This window comes from Rutidosis leptorrhynchoides, chromosome 1 (assembly GCF_046630445.1).
Source record: "Rutidosis leptorrhynchoides isolate AG116_Rl617_1_P2 chromosome 1, CSIRO_AGI_Rlap_v1, whole genome shotgun sequence".
NCBI lineage: Eukaryota > Viridiplantae > Streptophyta > Magnoliopsida > Asterales > Asteraceae > Rutidosis > Rutidosis leptorrhynchoides.
In genome coordinates, this window is record NC_092333.1 from 174650648 (window position 1) to 174672086 (window position 21439).

Consider the following 21439-nt stretch of genomic DNA (forward strand, 5'->3'; position numbering starts at 1 on the left):
GTGTTCAATCCATATGAATGATATTTTTGTCTCTATGCATGGGACGTATGTTTATGAGAAATGGAAATATGAAATCTTGTGGTCTATTAAAATTATGAAATGATTATTTATGTTAAACTAATGAACTCACCAACCTTTTGGTTGACACTTTAAAGCATGTTTATTCCCAGGTACGAAAGAAATCTTCCGCTGTGCATTTGCTCATCTTAGAGATATTACTTGGAGTCATTCATGACATATTTCAAAAGACGTTGCATTCGAGTCGTTGAGTTCATCAAGATTATTATTAAGTCAATTATAGTAAGATATATTACGAAATGGTATGCATGTTGTCAACTTTCGATGTAATGAAAGATTGTCTTTTCAAAAACGAATGCAATATTTGTAAAATGTATCATATAGAGGTCAAATACCTCGCGATGTAATCAGCTGTTGTGAATCGTTTATAATCGATATGGACTTTGTCCGGATGGATTAGGACGGGTCTCTACATAATAATGGGTTAACTTCACCAAAAACCCTAACTCTAGCCAATTATGGTCTTATTACATTTTTAAATCACAAGGTTAACTCATTTTCACACATGCAAGACCACTTAGGTCATTAAAGACCCATTTGACCCATTTCAAGGTCAACACACCCATTTGGGTCATCCATGCCCAATTAACACCCATTTGCATATCATTAAGGTGTTCTAGTACTTTAACTAACTAATTAGGTTCATAAACATAATTTAATACTTGAAAACCCTAATTGGTCATCTTTGAGTCTTCATGACCCAATTTCACCCAAAACCCCCAAATTACTAGCAAGTGGGTTTTGTGTGCACCACTAACCCAAACCCTAATTTTTTAATGCAATTAAAGTAAGAATCTAGGTTTTAGAACTTACCAACACAATCACTACGTAGCTAGCGACTAGATGAACGACTTTAGAACTCGCACTAAGACCCGATTCAACCTCCTTTACCCTTTAATGAAGCTTTCTCACTCAAGAAATGCACTCTCTCACTAGAATTGAATTGGAGAATATAAGGTGGTTGTGAGTGGAGTGAATGAGCTCCCAAAACTGATCTAAGGCATTAAATTCGAACCCCAAAGTGATTTTACCAAAATGCCCTCAAAATATCTAATTAAAAAGAAAAGGGGAATCTGTCGCAGGCAGATGGCGCGGCGCGCCATATAGCCACGCAGCGCGCGACTCCCCCAGTTCAGAATTCTTCCATGTTTTAAATATATACAACAAAACCCCGCTTCGAGTATCGTAACATCGCTTATATACAAGGATAATATTTGGGTCTTACAGATTACTAGGACCTTGTTGGTTGTTGTATGGAACATTTCGGTTATAATTCTGGTTTTGATTGTAGATTGGTCTTAGCGGTTGATAATTATTCTGATAATTATTTTCAGGCCTTTGGTTCATGTATGAAACATTCTCTCTTTGTTCCATTGTTGGTTCAATACTGAGACAATCTTTTGTTAAATGTGGTCATCCACACTGCTCACAACTAATTCGTATTGAGTGAATATCTTTAGTCATCTTTTCCATTCATCTCTCGACAGCATCTATCTTTGCAGAAATTGAATCAAAGTCATGGCTAGAATCGGCTCTAGCTACTTTAGATGATCTAACGATATCTTTTTCTTGATGCCACTCATGTGAGTGGGAAGCAGTGTTATCAATAATTTTATAAGCATCAGTTGCGGTTTTCGTCATAATGGAACCACCAGCTGCTATATCGATGTCTTTTCTTGTAGTGATGTCGCATTCTTGGTAGAATATTTGTACTATTTGACAAGTGTCTAAACCATGTTGCGGACATCCTCTTAATAACTTTCCAAATCTTGTCCACGCTTCATATAGAGTTTCGTTTAACTTTTGTGTGAACGTAACAATTTCTCCTTGAAGTCTCACGGCTTTAGATGCCGAAAAGAATTTTTTAAGAAATTTTTCAACTAAAACATCCCATTTATCAATCGCCCCTTCAGGTAACGATTCTAACCAATCTTTGGCTTCTCCCTTTAAAGTCCAGGGAAATAACATGAGATATATCTGTTCATCCTCCACTTCTCGGATTTTAAATAGTGTACAAATCCTATTAAAAGTACGAAGATGTTCGTTTGGATCTTCCTTCGGCGCACCACTAAATTGGCATTGATTAGTCACCATGTGTAGGATTTGTCCTTTGATTTCATAATCTGGCGCATTAATGTCTGGTTGAGTAATAGCGTGACCTTAGCCAGTGCGTTTAGCTCTCATTCGGTCTTCCATACTTAGAGGTTCCAGATTTTCCATGATTGAATTTGTTGAATCTGAATCACTAGAGGATTCTGATTTAATGGGTTGTTCCTCTACAATCTCTGTTTGAATGATTGGTGATTTCGGAGGAAAAATTAATGGTTCAGGATCTCTGAATTGTCCCTGAATATCCTCCGGATTCTCAATTGTGAGGTCGGGTTCAAAAAATGGATTATCGAAAATTTGAATTGGAGTACTTGGTCGACTAGATGACGATTCTAGAGAAAAATCAACGGCGACAATATTGGCTAAATGTCTTGATCGAGTTACAGGTGGTGAACGTATAAAAGGTGGTGAACGTTTTGCTCGGTGCATTCACTGAATATCCTATTAGTTATAAAAGATAAAAATTATATAAGTTATCAAATTAATAGACTTTTCTAATTTTGCTCATGTTTCGAATAGCCAATAGATGCAGCAGGTAGCCAGGACCCTTTAAATCGGGAGCCCACAACTCGCCACTAACAAATCCAACTATTACTACGAACCAGAAAATTTTGGATGTCTATCAATTTATCCGCTAAAAATAATTTTTCGTTGAAATTTAAAGAAATTTTAGAGAAGAAATAGAAAATTCTATGTCCTAAAAACTAGAGCGTCGAGAAATAAGACAGAAAAAGAACGCGTCGAAAAACGTCGAAAAATAAATGGTCGAAAAATAATAAAAATAACGTAGCGCGTCGAAACTTAAAAGTCTAAAAACTAAGAATTAAAAGTTGCGTCTAAAAGTATTAAAGCTTAAAAGAAATTCTATATCCAAAACGGCAATAACTTAAAAAGTACTAAAATTTATAAAACGGCGTCGCAAAATTCTAAAGCACCTAAATCTTAGTCTAAAGAAAAAGTACTTAAGGGATTTTACGGCAAAGCCTAAAAATCTAGGAATAAAAATAATTATGGCAAAAACTATGACTTAAAACTAAATACGAACGTAAAATACAAATATTACGCTAAAACAAATAAAAAGATACAAAATATAAAAATAAACTTAAAGTTGTAAAAAGTAAAATTTTTATAAAAATATTATTTTTATATTATTTATTTATAAAAGTATTAATTTTTATATATTAATAAAACTAATTAAACTAAATAATACAAATTAAAAAACTAAAACTAAATTAAAAACTAATTAAATATCTATAACCTAATTAGGGTTAATAATAATAATTATTATTATTTAAAAACCCTAATCGTACAGACTTAGGTACTAGGCCTGTCAACTCAGTCATGCGATCGCATGAGCTGACCGTTGTAATACCATGCGGTCGCATGGATTATGATAGCAGGCCAGAAGTTGGGCTGCTACAGTGTAGTGGCCCGATTCTTTTATTTATTTATTTTTTTCTGTTTTATAAAATATTTTTATAAATGAAATAAAAACTTATATTTTTACAAACTAAAAATAGAAATAACAATACTTTATAATTTTATGTATTTTGAACAATTCTTAAAAATATATATATTTTGTTTTTCTTTTTATATTTTTAAATTTTTAATATATTTTTTTTTAAAACGTATTTTTACAAAAGTAAATTAAAAATCTTTTTTTTATATAAATAGCGTTTCGCTTCCAGTGTTTAAGCGGTCCCCAGCAGCGGCGCCAAAAATACTCCCAAAAATACTTGATGTTATGCGAGGTGTATACAAAATAGTTATATATTTACTACGAAATACTATTAAATACGATACAATTTTACACAAGTTATTTATTTATTTATAGAGTGGATATACCTAAACCTTGCTACAACACTTATAGGCAGTGTACCTAATCGTACAGTAGTGTAGTTTTTAGTAAGTCCGGTTCGTCCCACAGGGATCTTAGCCAATTTTAACGCTATATTTTTAACTTATAATTGTAAAAATACAAAAATATATATAAGTAGTATTATTATTATAAAAGGGGGTTTTTACCGTTTAATGACCGGTTTGTCGATTTTAAAATTTTAGTCGCAGTTAAAACCTAATGTAAAATATTAAAAATAAATACAACTTAATTTTAAGCGTAAAGTAAATAACGATAATGAAATTGCGATAAATAAAAATGCGATAAATAAAATGACAGTAAATAAAAGTGCGATAATTAAAAGTGCAATTAAATATGAAATAAAGGAATTATGCTTATTTAAACTTCCGTAATCATGATGTTTGACGTGTTGATTTTAGTTTATTCCCATGGGTTAATTCTCCTTTGTCCTGGATTATTCAATATGTCCGTCTGGTTCTTGTCCATAACAGTCCGTCAGTCATAAATATAAAGTGCGAGTGTCCTCGTCAAATTATCCTTATATCCGAAGTCAAATATTCCAACTAATTGGGGACTTAAACTGTAACAAGGTCTTAATATTTTGTTTAATAATTACACCAGGATATCGACTGCGTGTAACTCAAGATTTTAATACTTTGTTAACAATTACGCCAAGTGTCCTTGTACATAATTCGCCCTTGTTTTAATAAGTCCATTAACTATTAATCCATTCCCGTGTCCGGTTAAATGAACGATTATTAGAACTTATAAATATTCCGCCCATCGTGTCCGATTGAGTGTATGTGGTTATTTATAGGTACATCCAATTGTAAATCTTTATATTAAATTAACAAACTATCATTTAATTAAACAAATATAAAGTCCGTTAATAGCCCATAGTCTAATTTCCTCAAGTGTCGTTCTTTTGTCCAAACCCCAATTATGGTCCAAAGCCCAATTACCCAATCTTAATATTTAGCCCAACATCATGATTACTTCGGCATTAAGTAAGCATAATAATAACTTAGCTACGAGACATTAATTTAAAAAGGTTGAACATAACTTACAATGATTAATAATAGCGTAGCGTTACACGGACAGAATTTCGACTTACACACTTACAACATTCGCTAACATACCCTTATTATTAAAATTAAAATTATAATTATAATTATAATATATATATATATATATATATATATATATATATATATATATATATATATATATATATATGTTTGAGAGTAAGAAGAGAAAAAGATGTGTTTAAATCGGCCAAAACACGCGAAATTTATAGGATGTCTCGTGCTACAGTGCACCATGCGACCGCATGGTTTTTGCACTTCCAGGCCATGCGATCGCATGGCCGCCTTTTCCTGGTCATGTACTTTTGTTTTTTTTCTTGCCGACACTTTTAATAAATAATATAATATATAAATAATTTATAAGAATTATTTATATATTATATTATATATATGTGCATAGTTGACTTGTAATTTTTAGTCCGTTGCGTCGAGCGTTAAGAGTTGACTCTAGTCCCGGTTCTGGATTTTCGAACGTCCTTACGTACAATTTAATATCTTGTATTTTGCGTTTCGCGTCTTGTACTCTTGTAATTTCGAGACGTTTCTCATCAATAATTTGAACCACTTTGATTGTACTTTGTACTTTTGAGCTTTTTGGTCATTTGCGTCTTCAATTCGTCGAATCTATCTTTTGTCTGCACCTTTTATTATTTAAACGAATATCACTTGTAAATAGAACAATTGCAACTAAAAGTTTGTCTTTCTTAAGGGATAATGCTATGAAATATATGTTCGTTTTTAGCATTATCAAAGAACCTCAACCTCGTTCCTTTGCTCCTTTGCAGTCGATACATTCCCTACCTTTGCCCCTTTTTCTACCTTGTTCAATTCAATTTTCTCAAAATCACTTCCCAAATGCTTGTATGGTAACTTGGTAGCCTCCATGGACATCACACTCTTTACACTATAAGGGATGTACTCTGCCACTTCGCGATCATCCAAAAACTTAAATACTCCAAGCTCCATTATATTGATTTCTAATGCTTCATTCATATCAAACTCTTCCACTTCAACATCGAATGTAAAAACATGAGGGCATTCGTGTTGCTCTTATTCTTTGATCGAAACCATTGAGTTCACTTGAGCATAATTGGTATTCGGTGTAGAATTTGATGAACTCGCTTGGTTGTTGTTTTAATTGGGATTGTTGCTCTCAATGGGAATGACTCTTGTGTTATTGTGGTTTTGGTGTTGAAGTTGGTTGTTTCGGTTGTTGTTATAATTGTTGTTAGGGTTGACTTGTGTATTTGATAGTAAATTCCCTTGAGGTCTTTCGGCGACTTGATTTGATAATCTTCCAACGGTGCTCTCAAGGTTTTGGAATGATGCTTGTTGGTGCCTTAATTGTTGCTTCAAGAACTCATTCTCCTTAGTTAAAAATGCTTCAGTTGTCTCTACCTTCTTGATGTAGTTTTGCATCATTCCATCTAAACTCTTTGAAGGTTGGGATTGTTGGTTGTTTTGTTGGTTTTGTTGTGGTTGTTGATTGTAATTTTGATTATGTTGGTTTTGACTATAACTTTGGTTGACTTGATAACTTGAGTTGGTTTGATTATAAGGTTGGGTGTGTGATTGGAAGTTGTTGTTCCATTTTTGGTATAGTTTGGGTTGTAACCTTGGTTTCGGTTTTGGTTTGTAAATCTGGGTGGTGGTTTTTTTTAGTGTTAAAGGAGACTTGTCTTTGGTTAGGGTTGAAGTAGCCTTGGTTTGATGAACCGCCTCTTTGATAATTTTGATTACTCACATAGTTGACATGAGCATCCGAGTTCTTCGGGATATCATCCAAATTCATATGATTGCATTGGTTGATTTAAGGACAATTCTTTGTGAGGTAAGGTCCATCGCATCTTTCACACCCTACTTGCATCGTGACAATAGATTGTTGTAACTTCTTCAACTCCTTCCCATATGATTGAAATTGGTTATTCAAACTAGCAAGTGTGATTTGACCGTTGTCACTCTCCACTTGAGCTACACTTTTCCTTAGCAAATCTCTAGGTGAAGGGTTCCACTCATAAGTATGAATTAAGATATCTTCCAATAAGGTTTCGGCAGCGTTCGGTGACTTATACATGAACACACCTCCCGCGGAGGCATCAAGAACTTGTCTTGTCAATAAATTCGCACCCCGGTAGAACGTGTTGATGTACTCTCTCTTGGTTAACCCATGTGGTGGACACACTCTCTACATCTTTTTAAAATGTATCCATGCATCATATAAAGATTCATCACTCCGCTGAGCGAATGCATTAATCTCCATTCTAAGTCTCTCCATCTTCGATGGTGGAAAGAAGTGATTGATAAAAGTGACACTTAAGTCTTGAAAAGTTCTAATCGAGTTGGAAGGTAGATTCCTTAACCAAGCCATAGCATCACCTTGAAGAGAAAAGGGGAATGCCCTATACTTATAAGCATCATCGATAACATCTTTATGCTTGTAAAGATCACAAATGTCATTTAATTATTGAAGGTGTTCAAATGGATTTTCTTCCATTAACCCATGAAATTGCACATCCTTGATCATTGTGAAAAAATTACCCTCGACTTTCCAATTATCGGCCCCGATGGGCGGTTTAGTAATAGCTTGAAGCACCACTGTAGGTGCAACCAACCTCGCGTTCTACATTGGTGTGTCATTTGGATCAACTTGTTGTTCTTGATTAACCGGCGATGGGTTGCTAGGAATACCATGACCGAACGGATTACCCTCGGTTTGAATTGGTTGATCGTTACCATCCATCTCTTCAATACCAAATGGCAAAACCTGAAAATTCTTCTTTAATCCCCTTTCTTCTCTACGCTTATAAACCCCGTGAATGTGCTTCTCTGGATCGAAAAATGGATGTTCAAACTCTTGATCCTTTTGGGATCTCCTTTTCATACACCGTAGTACCTAACCTTCAATCACAACACAAACAACAACGATTTTCCAAACACACACACACACACACACACACACACACACACATATATATATATATATATATATATATTATATATATATAATAAAAACAAGAAAAGTAACTTTTGCAAGGATAAATCCTTATAAAAGGATCAAACAATTAAAAGCTTAAACTCAAAGATACAATTAGCTAACCACTCCCCGGCAGTGGCGCCAAAAAGTTTGATATGCTCTCACAAACATACATTATATCTTTTATATTTATACTCAAACGTGGACTCAAATATGTGACAAGGATTTGAGAAACAATGACTCGGTAGTTGTAATTAGCAAGTTTTCCGTTTAAGGTTCATCTCAAGAGAGCGGTGATTGCTTGTTGAATCGATGAAAACTCATAATCATCCTAAGGGTTGTTTGATTGGGGGTTTTGAATTTTGAGATATTAAGATAACTATTGCAGATTAAACTAAGAACTAGAAATGGTTAAGTAAATATTAATATTAAAAGCATGCATACTTTCTTAATCTACTTGAAGCATTCGGATTGTTCTATTGTTCACTTAAGATCTAATTGTGTTCAAACTTATGCTAGTATCCCTACTAGATGTTCTTATGATCAAATCAACACTTGCAAATTCCCATAAGCTTATATCAATTGATCTAGTTGAATCATGCAATCATCATTAATACTTAGCCTAGGTTAAAGTCCCCTAAAACCCTTTGGTAATCAAAATCCCTTAAGACAACCAAACTTCACTATTTTGACTAAGGGTCAATTTAAAACCAATCCAAACCAAGACTCCAATCCATTGAAAGCCCTAATTTGATTGTCTAGATTACCTAAGTGTTGAATACAAGTTGCTTCACTAATCAAATCCCTAAGAGAAACTACGCAACTCATATAATCAAAGTAAAGTCCAAAACAAACATAGCAAAGGATCTTTTGGCTAATACTAATAACAAATCACAATCATCAACTCATAGATTCATCCAAACACAATCATTAACATAGATATGAACAATCTTTAGCTATCAAGCTTCATAAACAAGTGTATATCATAAAATCTAGCCAATCATGGCTAGAACAAGGTCAATACAAGTAATAAGAGTGAATCCAAACATCATTAAGCAATAAATAAGAGTAGATTGTACCAAACTTATGAAAATTACAATTAAGCTAGATGAAGAAGATGAAGATGATGAAGAACAATCCCTAGATCATGATTCAATCTTCAAATCCTTGATGTAGAATGGAAGAAATGATGAAAACTTGATGAAAACCTTAATATTCTAGATATCAAACCCTAATCTCCTCAGCCACCAGCTAATTTACTGTTCTATTCTATGATTGTTATGAGAAAAACCTTATCTCATTCTATTTATACATCTTCCAAAACTGCCCAGAATTTGCAGTGGAATGTTGTTCCATATTCTGGAACGTCGTTCTTGTACCCGTTTATGTGGAACTTCGTTCTTTAATTAGGAACGTAGTTCCTGAATCGATCTCTAAATGCCATCTTAACACGTCGACTAAACCACCCGTCACATAAAATGTGGTTTCTTAAAACGTCGACTAACCTACATCTCATGCCACACAAGTAAATACATCATACACATACACATATAATTATTCCACTCACCTTGAAATGCCCGCAGAAGTCATGTATAACATGATCTCCGTCCTCATATCCGAGCAAGCAACCACCTATATCATACATAGGCATAATATATACATAAATATACATTCTCTAAAAGAAAATTTGACACAAACATCCCTTAGGAAAGGGATCACACCTTGCTCGCTAAAACCCGTCCATTTAACACCTAATGGACACAAACCAATTACCACTTCGGGTGGTAATTCAAACCCACTATACAAAGTATAATTTAACCAAAATTGTACTTTACACTACTAGACCAACCTAAGTCCCGACACTAGATTACTACTTAGGTAGTGATCATTTCAAACACCATTTACACCAAAACTACAACATGTGCAATATTGACCCATATTGCACTTGACCACATTTGACTTATGTTAAAAACATCACTTTGACCCAAAATCACTTCTCATGAGTGATTACTTCCAAAAAAGCCATTTAACACTTAACAAAAGTGCTCAAACACCCATTTGACTAAGGCTAGTATCATTACTAAGTTTGGCCCAATTCAATTTTACCCATTTTGACGTAAGTCCCAAAAACACCCATTATTACTAAAGGCTAGTGACCGTGTTTCCAAAACACCAATTAATACATAAACCAAGTATGAACATACTTTGTAAGTAACTAGAGGGGGTGAATAGTTACTTAGTCGATTTTTAAGATTTAAAAAAAAATCTTTGCGTTTTCTTAAACTTGAACTTGATATAGTGTGACTTGAAATGTTTGTTCTTAAACAATACATATAATATAATGTATATGAAATCAAATAGATAAAAGAAGAGAGAACAAACACAATGATATATAGTGGTTCGGGAAGATGTTAACTAATCTTCCTTAATCCACTCCCCAATTCTACGAATTGAGATTTTTCTTCACTAAGATACTCCAAACTTGATGGAGTGTCCGGATACAACACTGGCACTTCCATAAGCCGCAACTTGTAAACACTTACGTCCCTTTGAAGAATTCACAAACACCTAAAGCTCTTACCACAAGATCCTAATGTTCTAACCTAGTGAAAACACAACTATCTTCTTGAACCCTTTAAGAAGATAGTTTACAAGTAAAATTACAACTTAAGCTTACAAGTACTCTTACTAAAATCACTCTAAAAAGATTACAATGAATTATAAGAATGATATCAAAGAATATAAGAAAATATGAGTGCAAGAGGTGAGTCTTCAAATGCTTCAAGACTTGGCTTTTATAGGAAAGAGAAATCAGCCTGGAAGCTGTACGGCTCACCGCACGATCGACCGTGGTTCGACCGTGTACTGCTGACATCTGAACACAGTTTTTATCCTTTGAACTTTGTCATTTTCCCTTTTTGATGGCTGTAACTAGAAGCCAATTATCTCTGAAGTCATCCCCATTACCCTTTTTGTTTTGGACATAAGTGTGGAAGTTGACATGTCCTCAAAAGAAGAAAGTCTTCAAGCTTTGACCATTTGTCATTGATTTCTTAATTGGGTAAATGTAGATTTTTGTCTTTTGACAAAGCATTACCTTCCAAAACTTCATCAACCCTTCTTAATTACTTGTCATTTTTAATGGAAGTATCTTGTTCTTTGGAACAGTGTTACATCTCAAATGAACTAGTTTGAATCTAGTTGCAACTTACTTGGAGATTATTACAATAATTTACTAGTTCATAATTAATAACACAACATACATAAAAATGATACATAAGAGTTATGGGAGAGCACCTCTTTTGTTGGAAATTTTAATGATCATCATTAGTATGTATTAAATGACATTTTGTAATAAGATAAGGTAAAACATTTTTGTGTTTAATCTTATTTGAGCTTAAAATATCATTAAGATGTCATTAGGTGTGATCAGTAAAAATTAGTGTCTTTTGGTTCAAAACTCTTTTGAAATTAAAGAAGGCAACTATTATAAGTATGTTTAAAAAGGTTTTGTAAATTATACATACCTCAAAGTGATCTAACTCAAAGTGGTTACAGTGAAAACTGCGGTCAAATCCACGGTCGGCCGTGAGGTTGACCGCAAATCAACAGTTTTTAAAAATGGTGCAGTCATTGGTACAGGACATCCACGGTCAGGCTTGCGGTCGATCTTGGTGCAGTCGCATAGCAGTTTTACCAAGTTAATTATTTATGTATTAGTCTTTTGCTAGAGATAGTGTACGCTTATGAACTCATGTCGTCTTGCATGTGATTAAACACTTATCTCTTTTGTGTCATCATCAAAACAAAGTGATTAACTTTTGAATATTATAATTGGATTATTAATCAACATTCTCCCCCTTTTTGATGATGAAAAACATATGGGTAAGTGTTTAGTTATGTAACCCGACATAATTGTTAACATCACTTACCATACACTTTCTCCCCCTTTTGTCGAAACAAAAAGGTTAGCTCCCCCTAGAACTAAGCGCACCGTAGAGTAATGCTCACTCTTAAATGGTACATGCTTATCAATAGTATGGCTCCTCTTGAACCAATATCGAAAGTAAAAGAGTGACAAACATAACAAGTGCATGACAATACTTAGTACATAACAAGTTTTAATTCTAGGACAAGTGTTGTATCTACCCGCCCTTAAACCTAATCTTAACCAACATTTCTAAGTTAATGATAAATGCCGTTAGTGCTAAATGCATCGGAGATAGTTGAATCTTCATTGTCGGAAGAGAGGACGATGATAAATGCCGACCGTGGTTGCACATCCGATCATCATCCTCTCTTCCGACAATGAAGATTCAACTATCTCTGATGCATTTAGCACTAACGGCATTTATCATTAACTTAGAAATGTTGGTTAAGATTAGGTTTAAGGTCGGGTAGATACAACACTTGTCCTAGAATTAAAACTTGTTATGTACTAAGTATTGTCATGCACTTGTTATGTTTGTCACTCTTTTACTTTCGATATTGGTTCAAGAGGAGCGATACTATTGATAAGCATGTACCATTTAAGGGGGAGCATTACTCTAGGGTGCGCTTAGTTCCAGGGGGAGCTAACCTTTTTGCTTCGACAAAAGGGGGAGAAAGTGTACGGTAAGTGATGTTAACAATTATGTCGGGTTACATAACTAAACACTTACCCATATGTTTTTCATCATCAAAAAGGGGGAGAATGTTGATTAATAATCCAATTATAATATTCAAAAGTTAATCACTTTGTTTTGATGATGACACAAAAGAGATAAGTGTTTAATCACATGCAAGACGACATGAGTTCATAAGCCTACACTATCTCTAGCAAAAGACCAATACATAAATAATTAACTTGGTAAAACTGCTATGCGGCTGCACCACGATCGACCACAAGCCTGATCGTAGATGTCCGATACCAACGACTGCACCATTTTTTAAAACTGTTGATCTGCGGTCAACCTCACAGCCGATCGTGGATTTGACCGCAGTTATTACAACGATAATCGTTACATATATATATAGTTTCGAAATTTGTAAGTTAGTAGTCTCATTTTTCATATAACGTTCATTGTTAATATACATAATGAGATACTTAATTATCATTATATCATGTTAAACATATATATATATATATATATATATATATATATATATATATATATATATATATATATATATATATATATATATATATATATATATATATATATATATATATATCCATATATATTTAATCATGTCATTTACAAGCTATAACGTTCGTGAATCATTAGACAACTAGGTGGTCAAATGTTTGCATAAAAATCCGATTCAATTAATCAAGTCTTAACAAGTTTGATTGCTTAACATGTTGGAAACATTTATTCATATAAATATTAATCTCATATAATATATAATCATGGAAAAGTTCGGGTCACTACAGTACCTACCCGTTAAATAAATTTCGTCCCGAAATTTTAAGTAGATGGAGGTGTTGACGCATCATTTGGAAATAAGTGCGGGTATTTCTGCTTAATCTGATCTCACGCTCCCAGGTGAACTAGGGTCCTCTACGAGCATTCCATCGAACCTTAACGATTGGTATTTTGTTTTGCTTGAGTCCTTTAACCTCACGATCCATTATTTCGATGGGTTCTTCAATGAATTATAGTTTTTCGTTGATCTTAATTTCGTCTAAGGGGAATGAGAGATCTTCTTTAGCTAAGCATTTCTTCAAATTCGAGATGTGGAAGGTATTATGTACACTAGCGAGTTGTTGAGGTAATTCGAGTCGGTAAACCACCGGTCCAACACGATCAATAATTTTGAATGGACCAATGTATCTCGGGTTTAGTTTCCCCCTTTTACCAAAGCGAACGACTCCCTTCCAAGGTGATATCTTAAGCATGACCATGTCACCAATCTCAAATTCTATATCTTTTCTTCTAACGTCCGCGTAGCTCTTTTGTCGATTCTGGGCGGTTTTCAACCGTTGTTGAATCTAGATGATTTTCTCAGTAGTGTCTTGGATTATCTCCAGACCCGTAATCTGTCTATCCCCTACATCACTCCAACAAATCGGAGACCTGCACTTCCTACCATAAAGTGCTTCGAACGGTGCCGTATCAATACTCGAGTGGTAACTGTTGTAGGAAAATTCTGCTAACGGTAGATGTCGATCCCAACCATTTCCAAAATCAATAACACATGCTCGTAGCATGTCTTCAAGTGTCTGTATCATCCTTTCACTCAGCCCATTAGTTTGTGGATGATAGGCAGTACTCATGTCTAGACGAGTCCCTAATGCTTGCTGTAACGTCTGCCAAAACCTTGAAACAAATCTGCCATCCCGATCGGAGATAATAGAGATTGATATTTCATGTCTTGAGACGACTTCCTTTAAGTAAAGTCGTGCCAATTTCTCCATTTTATCATCTTCTCTCATTGGCAGAAAGTGTGCTGACTTGGTGAGACAATCGACTATTACCCAAATTGTATCATAACCACTTGTAGTCCTTGGCAATTTAGTAATGAAATTCATGGTAATGTTTTCTCATTTCCATTCCGGAATTTCAGGTTGTTGAAGTAGACCTGATGGTTTCTGATGCTCAGCTTTGACTTTAGAACAAGTCAAACATTCTGCTACATATGTAGCAATATCAGCTTTCATACCCGGCCACCAAAAGTGTTTCTTGAGATCTTGGTACATCTTTCCCGCTCCGGGATGTATTGAATATCTGGTTTTATGTGCTTCCCTAAGTACCATTTCTCTCGCATCTCCAAACTTTGGTACCCAAATTCTTTCAACCCTATACCGGGTTCCGTCTTCCCAAATATTAAGATGTTTCTCCAATCCTTTGGGTATTTCATTCTTCAAATTTCCTTCTTTTAAAACCCCCTGTTGTTCTTCTTTTATTCGAGTCGTAAGGTTGGTATGAATAATTATATTCATAGCTTTTACTCGAATAGGTTCTCTGTCCTTTCTACTCAAGGCGTCAGCTACCACATTAGCCTTTCCCGGGTGGTAACGAATCTCAAAGTCGTAATCATTTAACAGCTCAATCCACCTACGCTGCCTCATGTTCAGTTGTTTTTGATCAAATATGTGTTGGAGACTTTTGTGGTTGGTATATATGGTACATTTGACCCCATATAAGTAATGTCTCCACATCTTTATTGCAAAAACAACAGCGCCTAATTCCAAATCATGAGTCGTATAATTCTGCTCGTGAATCTTCAATTGTCTAGACGCATAAGCAATTACCTTCTTTCGTTGCATTAATACACAACCAAGACCTTTCTTTGAAGCGTCACAATAAATCAAAAAATCATCATTCCCTTTAGGTAATGACAATATAGGTGTTGTAGTTAACTTTTTCTTCAACAATTGAAATGCTTTCTCTTGCTCATTCTTCCATTCAAATTTCTTCCCTTTATGCCTTAATGCAGTCAAGGGTTTTGCTATTTTGGAAAAATCTTAGATGAATCTTCTATAATAACCAGCCAATCCTAAAAATTGACGTATATGCTTCGGAGTTTTTGGGGTTTCCCAGTTTTCAACGGTTTCAATCTTTGATGGATCAACCTGAATACCTTCTTTGTTCACCACGTGACCGAGGAATTGAACTTCTTTCAACCACAATGCACACTTTGAAAACTTAGCGTACATTTTTTCTTTCCTCAACAATTCTAGGACCATTCTCAAATGGTCTCCATGCTCTTGATCATTCTTGGAGTAAATAAGTATGTCATCGATGAAGACAATGACAAACTTGTCAAGATATGGTCCACACACTCGGTTCATGAGGTCCATGAACACAGCTGGTGCGTTAGTCAAACCAAATGGCATAACCATAAACTCATAATAAATGCAACGTGTTCTAAAAGCAGCCTTTGGAATATCATCCTCCTTCACCCGTATTTAATGATAACTGGAACGTAAATCGATCTTCGAATAAACCGACAAACCTTGCAGTTGATCAAATAATTCATCGATACTCGGTAGTGGATAACAGTTCTTGATGGTAAGTTTGTTCAACTCTCGGTAGTTGATACACAACCTGAATGTACCATGCTTCTTCTTGACAAATAAAATAGGAGCTCCCCACGGTGATGTGCTTGGTTGAATGAAACCACGATCCAAAAGTTCTTGTAATTGGCTTTGTAGTTCCTTTATTTTGTTGGGTGCGAGTCTGTAAGGAGCACGAGCTATTGGTGCGGCTCTTGATACAAGATCTATTTCAAATTCAACGGGTCGGTGTGGTGGTAGTCCCGGTAATTCTTTTGGAAATACATCGGGAAATTCTTTTGCGACGGGAACATCATTGATGTTCTTTTCTTCGGATGTGACTTTCTCGACGTGTGCTAGAATGGCATAGCAACCTTTTCTTATTAGCTTTTGCGCCTTCAAGCTACTAATAAGATTTAACTTCGTGTTGCTCTTTTCTCCGTATATCATTAAGGGTTTTCCCTTTTCGCGCAGAATGCGAATCGCATTCTTGTAGCAAACGACCTCCGCTTTCTCCTTTTACAACCAATCCATGCCAATTACACGTCAAAACTCCCTAACTCTACTGGTATCAAGTTAATCTTAAACGTTTCGTCAACCAGTTTAATTTTTCGGTTCCGGCATATTTTATCTGCTGTAATTAATTTACCGTTTGCTAATTCGAGTAAAAATTTATTATCCAGCGGCGTTAATGGGCAACTTAATTTAGCACAAAAATCTCTACTCAGACAGCTTCTATCCGCACCCGAATCAAATAAAACATAAGCAGGTTTATTGTCAATAAGAAACGTACCCATAACAAGCTCTGGGTCTTCCTGTGCTTCTATTGCATTGATATTAAAGGCTCTTCCACGGGCTTGCCCACTATTGTTCCCTTGATTTGGGCAGGTGCTTTTGAAATGGCCCATCTTCCCGCAAGCGTAACAAGTAATAATATTATTTGCTCTGTTCCTCTTATTGGCCATTGGTCCATAGACTTCGTACTTCGATGCACTATGCCCACTTCTAGTACACTTGGTACATACTACCATACAGAACCTTTTCGGATGGTACCCTTCACACCTTAGACATTGAATGTTCTGGTTTTTGTTGCCATTGTTGTTATGGAGATGGTTGTTGTTGCGGTGGTTATTGTTGTTGGGACGATTATTGTAGTTGTTGTTGAGATTGCGATTGTTGTTGTTGCGATTGATGTTACGGTTGTTGGGATTGTTGTTGCGATTATGGTTGTGATTGTTGTTGTTGTTGTACTGGTGACCCTTGTCACTGTTTTCTTCCCATTTTCTCTTAACTTGTTTCATTTTGGCCTCCTCGACCGCCTGCTCCTTAATTCTTCCCTCAATTTGGTTTATGAGTTTATGAGCCATTCGACTTGCCTTTTGCATTGATGTGGACGTGCTTGAACTCACATCCTCCTGAATCCTTTCTGGTAACCCTTTTACAAATGTGTCGATCTACTCTTCTTCATCTTCGAACACTCTTGGACACAATAGACACAACTCTGTGAACCGTCGTTCATATGTGGTAATATCGAATCCTTGCGCTCGTAACCCTCTAAGCTCTATCTTGAGCTTATTAACCTCATTTCTGGGATGGTACTGCTCAGTCATCATATGTTTGAATGCTGACCACGGTAGCGCGTAAGCAGCATCTTGTCCCACCTATTCGAGATAGGTATTCCACCATGTTAACGCCGTACCTGTGAAGGTATGCGTAGCGTACTTTATCCTATCTCCTTCAGCACATTTACTTATGGCAAACACCGAATCGACCTTCTCGATCCACCATTTTAATCTGATTAGTCCTTCAGTTCCATCAAACTCAAGGGGTTTATAGGCAGTAAATTCTATGTAGGAGCAACCTACACGATTTCTTGTGGAATTTGTTCCATTGCTGGACTCTGAATTATTGTTATTGTTTTACATCGCAGCTTGTACTACGGCTATGTTCGCAGCAAGGAAAACACAGAATTTTTCCTCGCTTATATTCAAGTTCTGACGAGTAGTCGGTGCCATTTCCTTCAAAAATAGCCAAAAGAATTTAGTTAATCATATAGAATATTAGGAGTAGTATTTCGTAGCATAATATGAACTTATTTATAAAAGCCTTTTCTTCATATTAGCATTTTATAATTTTAATTCGGGTAGTACCTACCCGTTAAGGTTCATAATTAATAGCTAGCACAAAAATTAACTACTACCATTGAAATAATATTCTATCATGAAAAACTTAGGTCATTAATACTTCATGCTTACATTTTTGATACAATTTCTTACAATCATACCATACCGCTATTTTACATACATCATAAAAGCACAAGCATGTTATCATACATATATTACAAGCCATGGTAAGAGTAGATGACTTCAACTCTTTTATTCGGACTTATTTGCTTCATCTTCCTCGGACTCGGTTCGTTTTGCTAATGTAAGATCCTGAATTTTGTGCATCAGAAAATGTTCCTGAAAGTGTCAGTAAATGTGTGCATCAGAAAGCGCCACTAAAAGTCTACCTAACAATTATGCATTTTCAGAATTTACATCAGAATCAGGATTTATCAGAATCAGCCCCTGAAATTCAGAATCTGTTTAGACCCTCGTGCGCGCCGCACACATTCAAGGGAGCACGCCGCGCACTCTGCCTGGCGACAGTTTTCTGTTTTTTCTATTTTTGAGTTAAATGAGGGGCTTTTTGGTCTTTTCACTTGAGGCCGGATCTGTGGCCATATTAGCAGTTTCAGATCCAATTATGGATCACTTTCACATCTACAACTTTCTCATCTTCAAACCCTAGAGAGAGAAGAGTTTTTAGATAGGGAAAGCTTCACTTGAAGAAGAAGGAGGTTGATTTGGGCTAAGGTGCAAGAGTTAAGGTTGTTCACTTCGTTCATGGCTACGTTTTGGTTATGGTGGTAAGCTCTAACTCCGAATTTAATTGTTAAGATTCTTGTTCATGTTTAGGGTTTGAGTTTGTTGGGGTTCTAAACCCTATTTCTCATGAAATTGGGGGTTTTTTTGTATTTCTTGTGTAAGTAAACCCGATTATTGTGGATTTAGGGTTCGAGGACGAATTTGGTCATGGTTTGGGTGCAAATCACTAAGTTGGAAGTTTGTGTGTAAATTTGATGCTCATAAAGAACAAGTTTGCTAGTCTAGATGGGTGTTAACCTTGATTTGGTGTCAAACTAAGTTTTGAGTCAAGATTTGAAGAATCAAGTATGTAAATGCTTGGTTCATGCGTTAAATGGTGTTTTAGAAAGTTAATCACTAGCTGTTAGTGATTAAGGATGTTTTCGGGACTTATGTCAAATGGGTGAATCGAATTGGGTCAAATTTGGTAATGACACTAATTTTGGATTAATTGGATGGTAAGCACTTTTGTTAAGTGCTAAATAGCATTTGAAATGATTACTACCTAAGTAGTAATTTAGTGTTAAGACCTAGGTTGATTTAAATGGTGCCAAGTATAATTTAAGTTAAATTGTACTTGTTTGATGGGTTGAAATTACCACCCGTAGTGGTAATTGGTGAAGTCCCCTTTAGGTGTCTAAATGGGCTGTTCGTGGAGGTCGGTATAAACCCTTGGTTAAGGGTGTTGGAGTCAAATTCTCTCGTAGATAATGTATGTTGATTGTTTGTATACCTATATGCGTACTATAGGTAAAAGGTTTGCTCGGTTGCGTTTGGAGGCAATTTGCATACATGACTTGTGCGGCCATTTCGAGGTGAGTGGAATAATTATATGCGTAGGTATATAATGTATTTATTTGTTGTAGCGTGAAATGTGTAGTGTCGATGTGCTAAGACACCACATTTCACGTGGAGAATGAAGTGTCGATGTGCTAAGACACCACTCAAAGTAATATGACGGGTGAAGTGTCGATGTGTTAAGGTGCCACCCGGGGTGAAGTGTCGATGTGTTAAGACACCACCCCGAGTGAAGTATCGATGTGCTAAGATGCCACTCCAAGAAAGTAACAGATGAAGTGTCGACGTGTTAAAACGCCATTCGGGGTGAAGTATCGACGTGTTAAGATGCCACCCCAAGTAATATGAAGAGTGAAATGTCGACGTGTTAAGACACCACTCAGAGTGAAGTATCGATGTGTTAAGATGCCACTCCAAGAACTATCACGGGTGAAGTGTCGATGTGTTAAGACGCCACCCGGGGTGAAGTATCCACGTGTTAAGATGTCACCCGTGGGATTAGTGTACGACGTGTTAAGTACTCTAATGGTTGTTATGAACACCGATGGGAAATTCAAGTACCATTCCTTGTACGATTGGTTAACCATGGTTAGGTGTTGTAGTATAGCATAATAAATCGTTCGTGTTATATGCTATCATTTGTGTTAGCTCATGATATCGGGAATTTAGCGTTGTACTTTGAGATGGTATGCTAATTTAAAATGCTAGCGTGTATGAGGTATTTGTGTATGTGATTGCAAGTAAGTAAGTTATATATTTATGCGTATAACTATTGCATTCACTAAGCGTTTAGCTTATCCCTCTCGTTGTTTACCTTTTTCAGGTATTGTGTTATGAGGCTAGCTAGTTATTAGACTATTTGCGTAGGAGTGCTTGGGCTCGATGGGGTAGCTTTTGGATATACGGACGCGGATTGAGAGTTGTTAGTGCCTTAGAGTAGGTGACTAACTAGGACTTGTGTTTGTCCAATGCGGGATTATGTGGGGCCGTATTTCGTGAGTAAATTGTGCCTTAGATTACTAGTGCCTAATGTAAGTAGGCGAACTTGGACGTTGTTTTAGTGATAGTCGCCTAGGTTGTAGGTTGACTTGTAGTGCGGTGTACTTGTGAATATCTATTATTATATTGTATATATGTGTATATACAGGTATCTATTGGTGCGGTGTCCTAGAGACGAATCTATTGGAGAGATTCGTATGTTTATCGGTTTGAGTGATCAAGTTCACGGTAAGGACTTTGGTCATTCGGGTACTAGGAGTTATTGCGTGTTATTTTGTGTGAATGTCGCGTCAGTCCAGGTAAAGTACTTTGCCTGACCATGCGAAAATGGTAAGGTACGCAATTGTAATAGTGACTGATCACCATTATTACAGCCGTGTATCTTGACATCAAGCATGACATGACGAGTACCGAACCAAGGAAACGTGGCATGGTTGGGGTAGATTCGGGATGAATAAGGAATCTTTTATTGACTCCTAGGTTATAGTTATCTCGGGTGATGTGCTTGTTGTCACATCGAATTCGTTGTGAGTTGGGAAGTGTTACTGTAACACCGGCAATTTTTTTTTTTTAAACACACAGCGGAAGACTTTATTTACAAACACTATAAATGTCACGTCATTACATTAATCCGTGTAATTACGTTTA

General features: G+C 35.8%; 1 non-coding gene across 1 annotated transcript; it reads left to right on the forward strand.

Moving 5' to 3' along the window:
- Positions 1 to 7292: 7292 nt before the first annotated feature.
- On the forward strand, positions 7293 to 7399 carry LOC139886759 (small nucleolar RNA R71). The gene has a single exon (XR_011772626.1). It is a non-coding gene; the product is annotated as a small nucleolar RNA R71 (small nucleolar RNA).
- Positions 7400 to 21439: the final 14040 nt, after the last annotated feature.